This window comes from Sinocyclocheilus rhinocerous, unplaced genomic scaffold (genome assembly GCF_001515625.1).
Source record: "Sinocyclocheilus rhinocerous isolate Xijiao unplaced genomic scaffold, SAMN03320098_v1.1 scaffold2165, whole genome shotgun sequence".
Taxonomy (NCBI): domain Eukaryota; kingdom Metazoa; phylum Chordata; class Actinopteri; order Cypriniformes; family Cyprinidae; genus Sinocyclocheilus; species Sinocyclocheilus rhinocerous.
The window spans coordinates 120,455-126,886 of record NW_015653115.1 but is presented as its reverse complement, the minus strand read 5'-3'; the positions used below and the strand labels follow the sequence as shown (position 1 = coordinate 126,886).

General features: G+C 33.8%; 1 pseudogene; it reads right to left on the bottom strand.

The window, feature by feature from the left end:
- The window catches only part of LOC107715580 (bromodomain-containing protein 2-like), a 15,221-nt pseudogene extending 11,255 nt beyond the window's left edge, over positions 1-3,966 (bottom strand).
- Positions 3,967-6,432: the final 2,466 nt, after the last annotated feature.

The window sequence follows — 6,432 nt, the reverse complement described above, 5'->3', positions numbered from 1 at the left end:
CTTAACCATTTCAAATTGTATTCACTCTAAGACTGTATTCATTGTTCTTTGCACCAGACAATGGAAACATACCTTTAATCCAACAAACTAGATGCTCTTAAGTACTGTTTACTAAAGTTGTTAAGTTTTACTATTGCATCCACCTGAAAGTTCACATAACACAGTGTAATTAAGTAAACTCAACAAATTTGTAAAAATCTGTTATGTTTACTCGCTTTTCTTAAGTAGATTCAGTGATTACTTTTTACAGTGATACATACAAATAACCATATATATATGACACAAGATAGTTATAGAAGTTCACAGAACTGACTCAGCAACAGCTGAGTAAAACCGTTTCATCTGAGCATGTGGCACTTTAAGCATTATCGTATCGCATATCGAATATTGCATTATTTAATGAGTTATCCCATATCGCATTTTTCTTCAATATCGCACAGCCCTATTGGAGATCATATCATTTGTGCATATGAATATGGGAAAGTCTGTCAGACTATTGGTAATATGAGCTGCCCTGACACCAGACGCCAACAACATGCTGAAGATTTCTGATTGGACAGACTCAATGCAACACAAAGAAAAAAGAAAAGCACACGTTTTGGAATGACATGAAGGTTGTTTGGTTAGAGTTGTGAATGTAACAATTTACTCTCAGAGCCATATTGAGATCCCAGTATCGCTGGAATTGAACCATGTAGAGCCTTAAAAATGTAGATATCAAAAGAAAAGTTTATTAAGAACCAAAATCTAAAAGTCCATTAAGATATCTTTAATACTTCTTAAGTTACAGGCATGCAAACTTTGGAAAAGAAAACTTAAAAAGTGTTTTTTCCCATTTCACCATTAGCACATAATGCAACAGAGACTGCTAAAGTCAGCAGATTTTACTAACAGACCTACCAATCTATGTACAAATAACATAATGATGCTGCCATCTTTCTAAAGTCATTTGTAATTTGGCTCCAAATCTCAGGTGATGATTGTCATAATAGTGGATTACTCTTTAAATATGCATCCATGACATCTAATATTTTGGCTTTCATTACTATTTATGCTTGTCTTTCTTCAGAAAAAACATTAACAAAATCAAAACTTTGAGCCGGGGAAGTTTTTGAAATCTAGTTGATTTGACACGAAATGACAATTTAGGGTGAATTATTCTCAGAAAGTAAGCGTTCACTCACAGGTAAGTTGAGTCGGACCGCGTCCACAGGTTCATGGAAAGGCCATGCGAAATGATGCCGCCACATTGCTTTCACCAAGACCTTGTGGAGGAACTGCAGCTGATTGGTGGTGCGTCCCTGTCGGCTGGGGTCTGTAACCGGGGGCTGCTGGGGCGGAGGGGGTCCGGGTGGAAGCACGTGGGGCAGAGACGGGCTCTCAAAGCCCTCATAGAGCAGCGAGGGTTTCCTAATACGCTTGCCCGAACTCTGCTCCATCCCACCCATGACAGACAGCCCTACTCCCACAGAGCTGCTGCAGAAAATCATCAACAAAAACACAAGACATGCAGCATTTAATGCTAAGTTTGGAGGATAAGGAGAAATAACAAAAAATTTAATAATGCAATATATAATAAATATTATTGCATATTGGACATTGCATTGTTTAGTCATACTGTAGCCTGAACAAGCCACATAATATTACATTAAATATATAAAACATACATTATCCACAACCAGACAGACATATCAACTAATTCGATTAATAACCAAATATTTGGTCATTTTAATGGCATAACCAAGTAGTGTTAAACTTCCCTCATGTCAGTTTCAAAAGCAATCTAATGCCTTATTAATAGATAATACACATTTTACGTTAAAATAAGAAATATATATATTTTTTAAGGAATGGTGAGTAGGCTTAGATATTGTGTAAACTATTTATATATAAAGTTTTTTTATTTTATTCTTTTAATTTTACATGTCAACCCTCTACGGACACCTTGGCAATTGAATCGCCATTGGCTAGTAATTTTTTTAGTTTACTCGCCAGTTCTATGGTCAGATAAAACTAAAAATTTGCTTTTTAGCAGCAAACACTCAAGATGGGTTTGGTGCGCACAGGAGTAAAACAGTACCCCATGAGTACAATGAAATATACTGCTGGATCTTTAATGTTGGTGTATTTTTCTGCCGGAGGTCCTGGACATCTTGTTTAGATGCATGGCATCGTGGATTCTATCAAATAGCAACAGATAAAAAATTTAAAACTGACTGTCCATGCGGTGCGTTGCACATCCATTCAGATGAACTGAAAAACAGCACAGATCGCTTGACGGAGAGAGAAACTCTGATGCGCTCAGTCAGAGAGTGTTCGGCGAGTGAAAATATATCTCTAAAAAAATATAAAATATAAGGCGCTAACCTTATACTTGGCCTCCAACTCACACACTGGCGAGTAAAATCTGAGAATTTATTAGCCATTGGCTAATATTAGACATCATTTAGTCGCCACAGTGAAGATTTAGTCGCATATGCGAGTGATTTACTCGCAATGTAGAGGGTTGCATGTCAACATTAAACTGCATTTATTTGATCAAAAATACAGTAAACAGTAATATTTTGAAATATTACAATTTGAAAACTGTTTTCTATTTTAATATATTTTAAAAAGTTATGTGATTTATTCAGATTTTTTTTTAATCTTTAAAAACCTATTTACTATTTATTTTAATGTGTGAATTTACTTGCGGAGCACAAAAATTAATTTATTTTAAAAAATATATATACTGACCCCAAACCTTTGATTACATATGCACACACGGATATAATTCACGTGTAAGAAAAAATCATTTAGATGTTTATGTTTGTTAAAAAAACTGGAAAACAATAGCATTCAATGTCGAACACTACTGATTTGTTCATCATTCTATTCTTATTCTTCCAAAATCACAATTCATTCTCGTTGTTTCAACAAATTGTTTACAAGGCATAAATACACATGCACTGGATAAATTATTACTGCCACATTAATTCAATCTTATTAATTCAATCTTAATTCTCAATCAAATTAATTCATCTGCGCATGAAAACTATGCATTAGCAGCAAGACAAAATCATCAGTGCATAGCAAACCATACTATAAGAGACTCTTCAGTAAATGTCATTCAGTCTGTCCCGCCTATTCTCTGTTTGTAAACAAGCGTTCAGTGCATTCATGCCCAATCAGCACAGGACAGCAGCCACATGAATCACCCACCCCTCCCTACCCCTGCACACACATTTAATACCAACCACAGCTCAAACACGAGCCATTCACTTCAGATCGCTCATTCACACTGCGCTTATGCAAATGAGCTGCACAATCAGACAGATGTAAGCCATGCAAAACACTGAGATGCATAAGTTATATGGCACACTAGCATGCCGTAAAAATGTACCACAATGTAAACAGTTCACTATAAAGCCATGATTAATTAGTCATTAGGAGATGACATTGCAACAGTGTAAATATAAAAAAATGTTAACATAGCTGCATGCCTGTTTGTATCAATAACCAAAGTAACTATTGTATTTCGACAGGAACGGTGGTTACCATGGTGAGTGTGTGTGTGTGTGTGTTATTACAGTGTAGCCCTTTAAATGCTGAAGATGGCGGAGGGAAAAGATGCAGTACAGACCCACAACACAGTGATGCTCGCTGCATGCTGTTATTTTAATAGCTGGAACTCAATTTAAAAGACGCAAAGCCGTTTTAATATGAGTTACATTGCCATTGAAGGAGGCAAATGAACTTGTAAACAAACGCTTCCTTCCCTTTTACTCATCCTTTGTGATTAAATACACACACAGGATTAGTTAATAGGCTCCGAAGGCACGCCGATACTACCTGTCAAGAGACGGGTTGATGGCCGCCTCCATTCGGATGGATCGGGGTAGATTTGCGGTGCGGAATCCTGCGTTTTCGCCCCCGTTTTATTGTTATTCAACTGCTTATGAGTAACCTACCCCGCGCCGCCCAACGAGCAAATGGCGCCTTTCAATTTCCGCTCCAGGGTTTTTATATAAGAACGCCACTGACCAATCAGAATTCGTCCCGCCTCTGAAACTGGTTTCTTATTGGCTTAGTGTCAAGTCCTTCCGCAGCGCTAGAACCGCCCATGTACAGCGTAGTAACGAGTGACCAGAGTGACTAGTGAGGATGATAAAGAAACTAAAGGAATCTTAACTGTTTTAATAAAGTTTTTGTTATTTATTTAGCATGTTAATTAAGCTTCTACACTGACTGCACGCATTGTTAAATTACTTTATTATATTTTGAACGATATAAAAATAGTTAACCTCTAAGTTTCATATTCATAAGCAAATATTTTCTCTCGTAACCCTTAATGTCCTTATGATCTCGAAAGCTTTTTCAATCTTTTAAACTTTTAAATAATAAAATGTATTTATTTATTTATTTTTTGTAAAATACTGTTTCTGATTCACCTATTAAACTTTTATTTTGTATGGATGTGTGCTACAATGCAAGTCTAAATGAGTATGTGTTTTTCTAGTACTACAGGATTTTTTTCAATGATCAATGGTCCCAAAATGTCTTATAAGAGTATGAAAAGCAAAAATGTCAACAGTTATGGACATTATTTAAAAATATATATATAATAATAATAATAATTGGTAGCACTTTATTATTATTTTCATTAATAGATCATTATATTACATGTCCATAATCAACAACTGTAAGCAATAATGTTTTAAAATGCCATACTAATGAAAGTTACAAAGCACTACTTTTATTTACAACCTGAACATATATCAACCATAAAAACATAAATACCAAAAAAAAAAAAAAAAGACACGGTTGAGGTACTTTGCTGGGAAAGTGTATTACAATTGATATACTAAGCCCTGACTAACAGTATATGGGTGAGTCTCAGGAAACATGTCAAGAACAGGACATATTTTATCCAGAAATAAAAAGGAAAAGGATAAATAAAAATAAAAACGGAAAATAAAAGAAAGAATTGTTTAAAGAAAATAATCCTAATTTTAATTTTATTTCTAATCAATTTTAAACATTTTACAAATTTGTTTAGTGCAACTAAAAATACACACGTGCAATTTAATGCTATGTATTACACAATACATGGGAAATATAATACATGTCTAATAGATACTCTTGTAAACACCATGAAAAATAATATGTGTGCAGGCACTGTATTATATGGGGTTCATTCTGTGTACTTAATGAGAAGAGAATCACCAATGAGAATTGCAAGGCTCAAAAGTAAATCACATTATAATAATGTGAGTTTAGGAAAAAAGATAAGTCACAATGTGAAAAATGAAACAGATTCCCTAAAATTAGGTTAAAAATTATATATGGAAAAAATCATTTCAATAAAATAATTTTCTTTTGATGTAGTAGGAAACCTGGACATATTTTACTGAGATTCACCCATATATTTTTGCTCGCATTTTTGTGATATTTACACCTAATTTAAAAACACTAGTAGCATTTGAACAGCTGAGAAATATGTGCTAATAGAGAAAAAAAATGCAAAGATTTGCCATCTGATTTGTATGGAAACCCGTTTCCGCCACTGAATAAAAAATAAAAGAGGTAAATGCGACTTTTTATCTCGCAATTCTGACTTTTTTTCTCAGAATTGCGTGATATAAACTCGCAATTGCGAGTTAAAAAGTCATAATTGAGAGATAAAAAAAAAAATAAAATTATATATATATATATATATATATATAGTTTTAAATAGATTCAGTGTCATATTTTTCAAACTTAAGTGATATTTGGTATAAATTTACCTTAACAAAATAGATTTAAAATTGCGTAACAGTATTAACTAAAAATAAAAATAAAACATAGAAGAATAAAAAATATATTTACCCACCAATGTTTTACTAAAAATATTATGCAAATTAATCATTAAAAAGATTGATTCAGTATTTCAATATTTTTCAAACTTGATATTCGGTATAAATATATATTTATGTATTTGCTCTTAAATGGCCTAGATTTAAAATGTCTAACATATATTTAAATGCATTTAATGTGATGCAAATTACTCATTAAACAGAGTTTTGAATCGATTCATTAAGGCAGCTCGAAATGATTCACAGAACTGAACTGAACTTCTTACTACTGGAAATGATATTCTCTTTAGCAAACTTAACGGCCAAATTTCAAAGAAGGTTGTGATGAAAGTGATATTCACAATGCTGCTTAATGCAAAATTATTGCAAACATACTGTGAATATTCAACACATCACTCAACCCTAATGTACATGTATGGGCTTTTCCAAATGGTTTCAATCAGGTGGTTGTTTTCGTGGTGTATACGGCATCAGTAAGTGTGCCTCTTACCCTGTGTTCACTCTCGGTGTCCAGTGAGCTGGTAGCATCATCAAGCACTAGAATCTGTGGTTTCTGAATCAGAGCTCTGGCGATGGCGATACGCTAGATAAAAAGTCG